Raw genomic sequence first — 14457 nt, forward strand, 5'->3', positions numbered from 1 at the left:
GCCTGAAAAAAAGAACCAGCAATTTTTTATATCTGTTGAATATGACAAAAATTGAAATGATCAATTTCAAATATATATAAATGAATAAATGTAGGTTCATTCTACAGTTTTTTTTTTTATTTTAGAGAAAACATTTTATAAGTTGTGAATGTGTCACTGATGCATTTGATAGAATCAAATATTGTTTCAAAAAAGATACAAAATTCATTATCTATAGTTCCAACAAAAATTCAGAATAATTATAAATGATACATGGCTGCAGTACATTTCAACTCTGTAAAGTTTTTCATATACACATGAACCAGGTACAGTTGTAATAAATATACAAACACTATTTATTATTATGACCAGAAATAATATTGTATGTGTCCTCCAAATATATCTAAAGAACAAGCTAAAACCTACATGTACATATGTATGTGTATATCAGAACATATACAATACAATTTTACCAATTAACCTACAATGTAAATCCTATATACAATGTATGTGTATAACACTACCAGAACATGTACAGAACAAAAATTTACAAATTAAAAATCTATAAATATATACATCAGAACTGTATGAATTGACCGGTAGCATACAGGACATTCATTACCCCTAAAGAAGAGGCCCCACTAAAGAACCGCTATTTACCCCAGGGTTACGTTTTACGCGATTGGGGAACAGGTATGAAACATGTGTGACCATATGTGACCACTCATTTATGAAAAAATACTGCTAGGGACTATTTACATAATGATCAAAATACGAAGACTCACTCACAATCAGCTGAGCAGGGAGTAGTACCGGGTACGTAGTAGGCCTAGGTACGTAACTGTTACAGTAGCGGTCCGGAGCCGCGTGCTCGTTTGAACTGTTCTCTTTCACTATAACAAGTTGTATTAACACTCTCCATGCGTCGTAATGTTTACCGAGTCAGTTGTTGGGATTGTCGCTGCTCCCATTGCCTTTCCTTTCGCATTTTAGGTGAGTCAGTTGGTTGTTTTGGCGGAAACATTTTGGTTCAAAACTACGGTAGCCATGTTTTGTTTACTACGGAGAGTGGTGGGTGTTGCGCATGCGTTAAGATTGAACTGCACTCTTAGCCGTCCGGGAGGACTTTTAGGATTCCCATAGATATTATTATTTTCTTCGCATGTACAGCGATTTTGACGGAAAGTTTTATTTTTCTAATTCATAAGAAATTATACCGGATATATTAATACCATTTTTACCGATTTTACAGTCACTTGCCCGACTATTCGCTTTAAAAAGCCGTGTGTACATAATTAAAGCCTGCACTTAATTTTGCTGAATTTTTCAAATCTACTGTACACTGCCACCTGTGCTAGTAGAGGTGCAGCGCCTCACATTAAAGAGGATTAAAGCAAAAGGAAGCAACTCTGAGAGATAACTAAAATAATATTAAAATGTAAATGCAAAACAGAATAATCTGTGGTACAGTCATACACTAGTTTGACAAATAGTAATTAGCTCTTAACTAATTATAAATTTAAATTATAAAATATATGCTGTTAAAGAATACTCTTCATCATGATCAATATATGCATGTACTCTCATCTTCAGATGTTTAATAAAGATAAATATATGTTTCAACTCAAAACTACATACATTTATGTACCCAGGAACTTTCCTGACACTTGCCATGAGCTGTTGTGAAGGTATATTGATAGCACAAGCCTGTGCTGGTACAGATTTGGTAGAAACTCTATTTGTGATGTAGACTGATTTTTAATGCATGCAATAATAATTACCCATTTTAACCATGTACATGTTTTTATGAATTCCTTAGCCCCCAGAATTTTCACTTTAAAAAGTGATTCCTTGTTACTGTATGGTAGGTGACATCAAGCTTTTACAACTTCCTCTGTATCACCCAGCAAGTGACAGATATCTGTTGTGAGGCTTACCTTTTTGTACTTTTTGTATGTGAACAGCAGAAACAGTGGGAACTTTGTCTGCCTTAGCTGCATCCTGTGCTGCACTGGCCAGTCTTTGGATCACAAGCAGATACTCCAACCAGACCTGTGGCATTTAAATTGGCAAATATATATTTGCATGGATTAATATCTACTATTGCATTTTTAAAGTACTTATTGTATTATAAACTGAGTATAAGCTAAGGTTATAACTATTTTTTCAATAAACATGCATGTAGAAGAAAAAAAAACAATATCCATTTCAAGTCTTTAGTTTATAAAATTACAAGGATTGGGTAACTTTACCCTGTTCAGGGTAGTCTAAATTGCGTATCATTAATTTGTGCCCTCCAGATAGTTAGGCCTATTAAGTCTTTAAAAACATGAGTAAATCATTTACAGTTGTAAGCAGTGGTTGTTTTTAAAGTAATGCTCACTATCTAAAATGCACAAAATTCCTTGAAAGGCCAGATGATTGTTTACATTATTAAGCAGTGAATCGACCTAACACTCAGCTGTACTCAGCTGTAATACACATACAGTAACATTACACATGCGCAGACATCGTGAAAGTTGAAAAAAATGGCGGGACATTCGGACCGTCAAGGACTGTAAGTAAGCCAGAAGGAACAAAATTTTGCCGGACCAAACATTAATGTGAATTTTTGAAGTAAACATAACTTCCTGCTATTAGTATCCAGGCAGCTGTTTTCATGATTACCTTATGCAGTTTACGTTTTTGCCAGTTTCTGCACCTGCATAATACTTCAGAGATACCATTTCTAACTACTTACAGTACTTAATAATTGCTGGACGGTTCGTCCGGACCGGATTTTGAAATAGGCAGTCCGAGTCAAATTTTGCGATATGTCTGTCCGACCGACAAATTTCATGATGTCTGCAAGTGAATGTAGCCCCATGACAGACTGATAATCAGGACTGCTGATGTTAGTCAGAGAGTGTTCACACCTCTTTGTTTACTTCATTATCAGGCCATAGCCAGTGCTCAACTGCCTGGTATGCAGATATGTCTAGAATTGGCAGATTTAACCGTAAGGAACCTGTCTGGGCCCCATACTTTTCTTAATATACGGTAAACCTCCGGTTAATTTGAACCGCCGGATAGTTTGAACACGCAATTTTTTCCAGAAAAACAGTAATTTTTTAGCAAGTGATAGTTCGAACACTGACTTTTTATAATCAATCCTATTTCTGATAGTTTGAACACATCAAATTATGAACATAAAAGTAAGATTTTTGTCAGCAAATCGGCACAATGGGGTCCCCAAAAATGTTGATATATTTTGCATATTTCAACAGTTTTGATGTTTGGAATAAAGATTGTATAAATGATCATTATAATGACCATACGACAGATAATGTATCTTTAAATTCGCTGTACTTGATGGAAACATGTGGAAGAAATTGCCAATGTTTGTTAAGTCCAATCTAGATACATATATCAGTTTAAGTCGACATTAAAATATGCATTCAGTCTAGCTATCTTTAGTCAGCCGATCAAGGTGTGAAATTACCTGTAAACATATGCCTCACGCTGGCTTAGAAAGGACAGTTACGAGGTGTCACAGCGAGCATCAAAAGCCAGTCGCTGGGTCACAGCAAGTTGGTGTGATTGCATATTCAGCTCCAGCCAAAACAATCCACGTGATACGTAGGTTTTCATCAGGTTAAAACTAGTTACGTAATTTTAGAAGCAGACAATATGCAATCGGGTTTTGGACATTCTGACAGCTACAGTGCGATTGTGACCTAATTTTACGAACTGAATGTAAACAAATATTTTCAACTGCAGTTTCGTAAATGCAACCGGACTATTTTTAACTAAAAAAGTAAATAAATAAATTAATGGTTTTTTTTACAAAATATAACAAAGATCTAACTAAATTTTCTGTGGTTTAAATAAAGTTTCTATCTCAGTTAACGGACGTCGATGTAAATTCTAGGCCGCGATCGTGAACGGTGCTGTTTGGGACCTTGTCCATGTGCACATATTCTGCGGCTTCTGCTACACAATTAATTATAAATTCACAAATTAATAAATGATCATGCTTACGAGAAAATGATTGAATATATTACCTTCAGAAACTAAATACTTTTTCTATAGATTGTCTGCCTTACATTTCTTATGCCAGGTAGCATATAGGCCTACATACTCAAAACTGATTTTACCGATTTCAACTTGGATAGTTTGAACTCACAATTTTTTCCTGAAGCTTAATTTCGGATAATTCGAACTGGTCTATCAATATTTATTAAATATTGATCGAACTAACCGAAGGTTTACCGTATATCAAAGACCTACATGAATACATGAAACACAGCACCCTTAGACTCTTCGCAGACGATAGTATCATTTACAAGACCATACATAAACAAGAAGACACGCAGAAACTACAACATGACCTTGACAACGCAGGACAGTGGGAACATGAGTGGCTAATGCAATTTCACGCCGACAAGTGCAACGTCATCTCCACTACCACCAAACGCAACAAAATCCACCACAACTACACTCTCCATAACCACTCACTTGAACACGTCAAATACAGTAAATACTTAGGCCTCACATTACAAAACTACCTCCAATGGGACAAACACATTAACAACATCACTGCAAATGCAAACAGAACACTAGGTTTCCTAAAACGAAACCTCACAATCAACTCACCACACATTAAAGAACATGCATATATAGCACTTATCAGACCCAAACTAGAGTACTGCTCCTCTATCTGGGACCCACACAATACTGGCCAAATACAACAAATAGAAACAAGAGGCCCATGGGCCTTAACGGTCATCTGACTATTAGTACAATACAACATAGTCGTTTAAAGAATTTAGCCTATTTGACCTCTGTGATCTTGATTGAAGGTCAAGGTAATTCATTTGAACAAACTTGGTAGCCCTTCATCCCAGCATGCTACCAGCATGCCACATGCTCAATATCAGTACCCTGGGCCTTCTGTTTCTTGAGAAGACGTCATTTAAAGATTTTAGTCTATTTGCCGCCCGTGACCTTAAATGAAGATCAAGGTCATTCATTTGAATAAACTTGATAGCCCTTCATCCCAGCATCCTACATGCCCAATATCAGTACCCTGGGCCTTCTGGTTCTTAAGAAGAAGTCATTTAAAGATTTTAGCCTATTTGACCCCTGTGACCTTGAATGAAGATCAAGGTCATTCATTTGAACAAACTTGGTAGCCCTTTATCCCAGCATGCCACAGGCCTAATATCAGGTCTCTAGGCCTCTTCGTTATTCACAAGAATTTGTTTAAATGATTTTAGCCTATTTGACCCCTGTGACCTTGAATGAAGGTCAAGGTCATTTATTTGAACAAACTTGGTAGCCCTTCATCCCAGCATCCTACAGGGCAAATATCAGTACCCTGGGCCTTCTGGTTCTTTAGAAGAAGTCATTTAAATATTTTAGCCTTTTTGACCCCCGTGACCTTGAATGAACGTTAAGGTCATTCATTTGAACAAACTTGGTAGCCCTTCATCCAAGCATGTCACAGGCCCAATATCAGTACCCTGGGCCTTCTGGTTCTTGAGAAGAAGTCGTTTAAAGATTTTAGCCTATTTGACCCTCGTGACCTTGAATGAAGGTCAAGGTCATTTATTTGAACAAACTTGGTAGCCCTTCATCCCAGCATGCCACAGGCCTAATATCAGGTCTCTAGGCCTCTTAGTTATTCACAAGAAGTTGTTTAAAGGATTTTAGCCTATTTGACCCCTGTGACCTTGAATGAAGGTCAGGTCATTTATTTGAACAAACTTGGTAGACCTTCATCCCAGCATCCTACAGGCCAAATATCAGTACCCTGGGCCTTCTGGTTCTTGAGAAGAAATTGTTTAAAGATTTTAGCCTTTTTGACCCTCGTGACCTTGAATGAAGGTCAAGGTCATTTATTTGAACAAACTTGGTAGCCCTTCATCCCAGCATGCCACGGGCCTAATATCAGGTCTCTAGGCCTCTTAGTTATTCACAAGAAGTTGTTTAAAGGATTTTAGCCTATTTGACCCCTGTGACCTTGAATGAAGGTCAAGGTCATTTATTTGAACAAACTTGGTAGCCCTTCATCCCAGCATCCTACAGGCCAAATATCAGTACCCTGGGCCTTCTGGTTCTTGAGAAGAAGTTGTTTAAAGATTTTAGCCTTTTTGACCCTCGTGACCTTGAATGAAGGTCAAGGTCATTTATTTGAACAAACTTGGTAGCCCTTCATCCCAGCATGCCACAGGCCTAATATCAGGTCTCTAGGCCTCTTAGTTATTCACAAGAAGTTGTTTAAAGGATTTTAGCCTATTTGACCCCTGTGACCTTGAATGAAGGTCAAGGTCATTTATTTGAACAAACTTGGTAGCCCTTCATCCCAGCATCCTACAGGCCAAATATCAGTACCCTGGGCCTTCTGGTTCTTGAGAAGAAGTTGTTTAAAGATTTTAGCCTTTTTGACCCTCGTGACCTTGAATGAAGGTCAAGGTCATTTATTTGAACAAACTTGGTAGCCCTTCATCCCAGCATGCCACAGGCCTAATATCAGGTCTCTAGGCCTCTTAGTTATTCACAAGAAGTTGTTTAAAGGATTTTAGCCTATTTGACCCCTGTGACCTTGAATGAAGGTCAAGGTCATTTATTTGAACAAACTTGGTAGCCCTTCATCCCAGCATCCTACAGGCCAAATATCAGTACCCTGGGCCTTCTTGTTCTTGAGAAGAAGTTGTTTAAAGATTTTAGCCTTTTTGACCCTCGTGACCTTGAATGAAGGTCAAGGTCATTTATTTGAACAAACTTGGTAGCCCTTCATCCCAGCATGCCACAGGCCTAATATCAGGTCTCTAGGCCTCTTAGTTATTCACAAGAAGTTGTTTAAAGGATTTTAGCCTATTTGACCCCTGTGACCTTGAATGAAGGTCAAGGTCATTTATTTGAACAAACTTGGTAGCCCTTCATCCCAGCATCCTACAGGCCAAATATCAGTACCCTGGGCCTTCTGGTTCTTGAGAAGAAGTTGTTTAAAGATTTTAGCCTTTTTGACCCTCGTGACCTTGAATGAAGGTCAAGGTCATTTATTTGAACAAACTTGGTAGCCCTTCATCCCAGCATGCCACAGGCCTAATATCAGGTCTCTAGGCCTCTTAGTTATTCACAAGAAGTTGTTTAAAGGATTTTAGCCTATTTGACCCCTGTGACCTTGAATGAAGGTCAAGGTCATTTATTTGAACAAACTTGGTAGCCCTTCATCCCAGCATCCTACAGGCCAAATATCAGTACCCTGGGCCTTCTGGTTCTTGAGAAGAAGTTGTTTAAAGATTTTAGCCTTTTTGACCCTCGTGACCTTGAATGAAGGTCAAGGTCATTTATTTGAACAAACTTGGTAGCCCTTCATCCCAGCATGCCACAGGCCTAATATCAGGTCTCTAGGCCTCTTAGTTATTCACAAGAAGTTGTTTAAAGGATTTTAGCCTATTTGACCCCTGTGACCTTGAATGAAGGTCAAGGTCATTTATTTGAACAAACTTGGTAGCCCTTCATCCCAGCATCCTACAGGCCAAATATCAGTACCCTGGGCCTTCTGGTTCTTGAGAAGAAGTTGTTTAAAGATTTTAGCCTTTTTGACCCCTGTGACCTTGAATGAAGGTCAAGGTCATTTATTTGAACAAACTTGGTAGCCCTTCATCCCAGCATGCCACAGGCCTAATATCAGGTCTCTAGGCCTCTGAGTTATTCACAAGAAGTTGTTTAAAGGATTTTAGCCTATTTGACCCCTGTGACCTTGAATGAAGGTCAAGGTCATTTATTTGAACAAACTTGGTAGCCCTTCATCCCAGCATCCATACAGGCCAAATATCAGTACCCTGGGCCTTCTGCTTCTTGAGAAGAAGTTGTTTAAAGATTTTAGCCTTTTTGACCCTCGTGACCTTGAATGAAGGTCAAGGTCATTTATTTGAACAAACTTGGTAGCCCTTCATCCCAGCATGCCACAGGCCTAATATCAGGTCTCTAGGCCTCTTAGTTATTCACAAGAAGTTGTTTAAAGGATTTTAGCCTATTTTGACCCCTGTGACCTTGAATGAAGGTCAAGGTCATTTATTTGAACAAACTTGGTAGCCCTTCATCCCAGCATCCTACAGGGCAAATATCAGTACCCTGGGCCTTCTGGTTCTTGAGAAGAAGTTGTTTAAAGATTTTAGCCTTTTTGACCCTCGTGACCTTGAATGAAGGTCAAGGTCATTTATTTGAACAAACTTGGTAGCCCTTCATCCCAGCATGCCACAGGCCTAATATCAGGTCTCTAGGCCTCTTAGTTATTCACAAGAAGTTGTTTAAAGGATTTTAGCCTATTTGACCCCTGTGACCTTGAATGAAGGTCAAGGTCATTCATTTGAACAAACTTGGTAGCCCTTCATCCCAGCATCCTACAGGGCAAATATCAGTACCCTGGGCCTTCTGGTTCTTGAGAAGAAGTTGTTTAAAGATTTTTGCCTTTTTGACCCCTGTGACCTTGAATGAAGGTCAAGGTCATTCATTTGAACAAACTTGGTAGCCCTCCATCCCAGCAACCTACAGGCCAAATATGAGTACCCTGGGCCTTCCGGTTATTGAGAAGAAGTCGTTTGAATAAAAAGTTTACGCACGGCGCACGGCGGACGGCAGACGGCGGACGGCGCACGGCGCACGGTGCACGATGACGGACGGTGCATGATGACAATAGGTCATCCTGACCCTTCGGGTCAGATGACCTAAAAACTCAACGCAGAGCAGCACAATATGTACACAATAGATATCATAACACTTCTTCAGTCTCAGACATGTTATACACACTCCAATGGCCAACACGACAAACACGCCTCATCCTCCTATATAAAATCACACACCATCTTGTTGCCATCAACCCAGAACAATACCTAACACCTGTAGACACCCGCACAAGACACACACATCCCTATGCATACAGACACATCGCAGCCACAAAGGATACATTTAAGCATTCCTTCTTAATTCCCATACACCATCACAAACTGGGATCTCCTTCTTGTGGCAACAGTACAAAACACTACACTGGAGGGCTTCAAGGCAAACATAAACAACGTAGCCCTTGAAGCCCACCCACAAATAAACACCTCATGTCTTATATAATTAACTTACCTACTTTTATCTATTCCAGCACCAGAAGAAAAAAATGCAACTGTATATAACCCCCTCCCCCACGCCACTGAGCTGTATCACCTCACCAATAATCGTCACTACTGACGGATGGTGACAAATCAAAGAAGAAATAGAGCGCGAAGTAAATTGCGTAAAATAATGAATAATGAAATAATGACTTTAACCAAACGAAAACGGCCTAAGATGGGGTATAGTTACCCCGTACCCATTCCAACTCGTACCCACCAACCCGTACCCAAAATTGGCGAAGCCGTACCCAAAATATTTGGCGAGCTCGTACCCATGATTGGCTAACCCGTACCCATCAAGTTTCGTTGTTTTTGTTTAATTTAACTACAGGTATTAATCTTAATTTCTTCTTTGTGTCTGATTCAATATATCACTGGCCTAAATAATGCATAATTGAGTCAACGTTGATATATTCCAATACCTGGTAAAATCAGAAAATATCTGGTAACATGCTATATACTTTTCAAGATTACAAATACACTACAATACATTAATCAGTAATGTTATATTTACATTCACATGTACTTTGAAATATTTTACAAGATATAACATCTGTAATAATTTTGTGTAAAAGTTAAGTATATTTCAAAATCATCTTTTGTGCCTGTTGTGCCTTCACACGGCAAATGTTCAATCATTTTAAAAGCTGATTTCCTTTTTGTTTAACTGTCTTGTAAAAAAAAATCCAATGAAGCAAAATAGATCGTCGTTTTTAATCAAAGGAAGAAGTCAAATAAAAACCAATGCCTTATAAATCCTTGAATAAACGAAAACAGAAATTCAATAGAGAAATGATAAAGATTGAAAAAACCGGGTGGCGTCAAATTGTTGTTGCCGTATAAATAATGTATGTTTTTGTCAAGAAAACACTGTACGTTAATATTTGTTATATCACAAATAAACCATATTTATAATCAAATATAACTAATGTATAGAATAAATCTTGGTTTAACAGCGCTGTTTATAAATCGTTAATTTCTCTCTCTCCCTTCAAGGTTGCATTCACATGCATAAATTAAAAACATATTTGAAATTTACTGGCGCATATTTCAACTTGCAAGGTACTATGGAAATGTCACCCTGAGTGGATGATATATTAATTCAACATATATATCTCGTTTTTCTGTGCAACGATACAAAAACATTTGTTAGTACAACACATTTGAGTTGACGTCTACTGGCGTACATGTTCTCGTGGCTGTCCCTTTGATCAATCAGTCAGTCAGGTATAATTGAGATGCACAGGAAGCGCATGGCTCCTCCCCCATTAAATATCATTGGCTGATGAGCTCTCACCACACGTGTCAGTCAATATAATTATACAGGTGTTTGACAAGGCGATTGGTTTCATTGGTTTCTGAACCGACCTGTGACCAAGTTATTTGGAATTTCTTTGACATGACGTTTCTTAAATAAATACATTATGTATGATCTTTTAAATCATGGTTCACCAGAAAATCTACGACTAGACTTTGTGTTAGACTAAAGATAGATACAGCATACAATATATGCTAATACCAAGTACAGACGGCCGCGATGTCTGAAAAGCTAAATACTGTACGAAAAAGAAATTTTCCGTTGTAATTCATAGAATAATTAGAGAAAGTTATTTTATTAAATGTTCTTAGAAGTTGAAATCATTTTCAATTTTATTCCTTATGCCATCTGCATCCAATTATTGCGATGTTGTGTGTCATTATTTGGTTTTGTATTGATGTCAGTAGCAGAATACACTTTATACCATCTTGTAACATCGGAATGAATAGTTAAAAACACAATTTAGGCTATACTGAACTATATATTACGATGTTTTTTATGCACTGACAAATTTTCTATTTCAATATTGTAATTTTCTCTAAATGTGCCATTCTCTCAATAGGAATACAATTTGTTCAAAGAAAATTTCAGTTTATTTCTGGTGATGGTATCATCTTACTGTTACAATCTTCCTCAAGAAATGCCACTACACCTTTCTTAGGTTTGGTACCAACGCAATTCCTCTTTCGTGCACGTTCATATGAAATCGATTGTATTCTCTTTTTGTTTGATTGTAGACGCGTCCTCGAAATCCCAAGAGAGGATGTAGAATATTTCAATTATCTGTATTTTTCAGTATTTAACTGGAAATCATTCTAGAAATCACTTGTTTTGATTTTTTTTGGTATGGAACAACAAACCATGAGAACAACATATTTAGATATTTTATGGGAATATGAGCATACATTTTCTAACGTAACTTACTTGTAGATTATATACAGTAGAACGAATACCCGGCAGGATGACGACCATGCATCTGTCAGAAAACTTCCGTCCGTCGTTCAGAGCTACGTCATTTTTTATTAAACATTTAAGTAAAATGCTATCAACAGAATTTGAGGACACATCTTACTGGGACATTATACCGTCAAACATCATTTACAATGGAATTCTTTACCGTCACACAATCAATTTTGCACACAATTTTTATTATGAGACATAGGTTTTATATATCAAAAAGTGTTGTGTGGTTGGGGGGTGGTGGGGGGGGGGGGTGTGGGGAGAAAAGCCGCACGAGAAAGGGCGTATATAGGATACGTCACATATAGAGTCAGTTTCGGTTTTGTGTGTCTATAGGTTGCATTTATTTATGAATAAACGTGAATACGAAACTGTTTGAAGATATCAATAGTAAAATATTAGCACAGAGTACTCCTGGGGGGCTGGGGCAAAACGAGTCCAAGCGCAAACATCTAATCTGAAGTTGTATATCTATTGAAAGAATGGTCCAAATAATCTTCAAATATGTTTGTGAAATATTGCCTCTTTTATTTATTTTTTTATATGCATTGTAACAAAATTTGACATCAATTGGTTTTTACTTCATAATTATTTTAAATAATTATAAGCTACAGGAAAATACACAAGAGGGGGAAATGTAAAATTACTAATTAAAAATGAATAAATCTTGGCTGGAATCTCTTGCGTACCATTTTATGATCACTGATCATGACTAGAAGCATCTGATCGAACGCAATATATTAAGTTTTATATAAATCACAAATAAATACATGAAGTTTAAATTTTATGATGGGTACGGGTTCGCCAAACTTGGGTAACGGGTTCGCCAAACTTGGGTACGGGTTCGCCATGTTTGGGTACGAGTTCGTCAAATGGGTACGAGTTCGAATGGGTACGGGATCGCCATAATTCCTGTGATGTCTGTCTGCGTGTTGTTGTTGATTCTATCGTAAATGTAGACAACTCACCAAAATATCAACCTTGGATTTCTTTACAGCAGAATGTTTTATGTTTTTCTTCAAAGCGGACCTAAGCTTGGTCTGTGGACAGGTCGGAATCAATCGTTCTTAGCAGTGTTTTTATAATCACATCTGTTCGAAAAGTGCGCGTTCAATTTCTGTTCTCCACGAAGGAAGATTTTCCATATCCGGTATTACACTTCCTGTTTGGTCCTCGTGTCCAAAAATTGAAAAAGTCCTATTTTTGCCCACTTCTTTTAGTTTGATCAAGCAACCAAGGATGTAAGACGCGTACTGTAATCGATAACAATGTTGAATCCAGGTAATTTATGGTGATTTTTCATGTGTCTGTCGTTCTCCAAAGAACAATGGTGACTTTTTATGCTTAAGGATTCAAATTATTACACACCATATGTCTAAAATCAAATAAAGAACACAATGGTGTTGTCAAAAAATAATAAATATATATTCCAATTGAATATTTAACTTAATTAAAATCAAATTTCAGAAGTGTATGAAATTCTAAGACACCACTATATGTTATGGTCTAAAATATCAATAATTATCCTATCATATCTTCAATCTATGCGTATTTGCTTTTAGAATTTAATGATAACACCATATACTAAAATAACAGACCTAAACTTCAGCCGAATATCTGTCAAAAATGGCTTCACGAGGGAGACATGTTCCATAAGAATAGTTCGTATGAGGCCATTTAGGGTAAATTGCGTGAAGAAATTATAACAAATAACAATAATCCTACTTTCTGAACGATGATGGTATTGATATATTTATTGGGTTAATATATTGCAAAACACGAATATACCGCTCCCTACATCTTCAACACACAATCATAACCTGTGGTACACCCTTGGAAATGTCAACAACGCACCTGTCACAATTCTGTCATTTTGAGGACGAGCTTAACATTTTCTGCTGAATGTTGGGAAATATGGCTTGCGATTGTTTGCTAAATCTATGCATGACAAGCATATACTTATAAGTCAATTGTCATGTTACATAATGTCTCGCCATTTAAATCTGTAAGACCGAAAAATACAAATGCATAAAATTTTAAAACCGAAAGTACGTAAACCGGAAATGGTTGCTCAATATGTCATCGCAAAAAAAAAGATTATGTTTTATTGGTAAACTCATATCGGGTTGACATTTGATGCTAAAATAATGTTAAGTATAAATAGATAAAACATAGCAAATACACATATTGCTGTGACTAGTCGTTTCACTGGATATTTCCCTTCGAAGACTTTGCTGTGGCTTAGTATTTTTAATGACATAAACGGCAAAATGGCGAGAAGAAAGTGAAAGTAAAAAGCATGCCGACGACAGAAACGTAATTGTGGATGCTGGCATGTGTTGATTGCAAGGTATTTACGTTATTTGTTAATGGGAAAACGTCATCCTTTGATTTGGCAAAGGAATTGTTCGAGATTGGTATAGTTTCTGTTGTATTAGGTTTTTACTTCCAGCCATGTGTTCTGTCCCACATTGCTAGTGTGTACGGCAAATGTGTCCAAATATCAAACTAACGTGTAGCTTGCACAATCGAAAAAGTAAACAAAACTCGGTAAATACATGTAACCACAATAGCACTGAACATGTATGGAAGAGTTTTTGTTTACAAATATGCATTATTATGATGAATTTCAAACAGTTCTTAACGCCGACAAAAAGTTGAATTTTGTTGTTACAAAGTTATTTTTTTCATAAATGTCGAGTTTCAACGTTTATGTATGTGTTTTAAACAAAGTGAGGAAAATGTCTGAACATTCCGTGCAGTGAATAGCTTGTTTGACAAAATACGTTTCACGACCTCCAAAATGGCGATAGTGTCGTCCAATAGCCCATAAACAGGATGGACACATCCCTGCATATGGGTAACAGTACAATATGAGTACCTGTTTGAGTAATCAATAAGTTACCCAAATGAGGAATTCTGTGAAAAAAACCCACATCATATTGTTTAAAAAAATTATCAAAAAAGCACCCGGCGTCATAATTTTTAGAATGCCTTAGGCCTACAACTGATCTAAGACTCTATCAGGTCGGGGAGAATCTAGCCCGG

The sequence above is a fragment of the Argopecten irradians genome, chromosome 6 (genome assembly GCF_041381155.1).
Source record: "Argopecten irradians isolate NY chromosome 6, Ai_NY, whole genome shotgun sequence".
Classification (NCBI taxonomy): domain Eukaryota; kingdom Metazoa; phylum Mollusca; class Bivalvia; order Pectinida; family Pectinidae; genus Argopecten; species Argopecten irradians.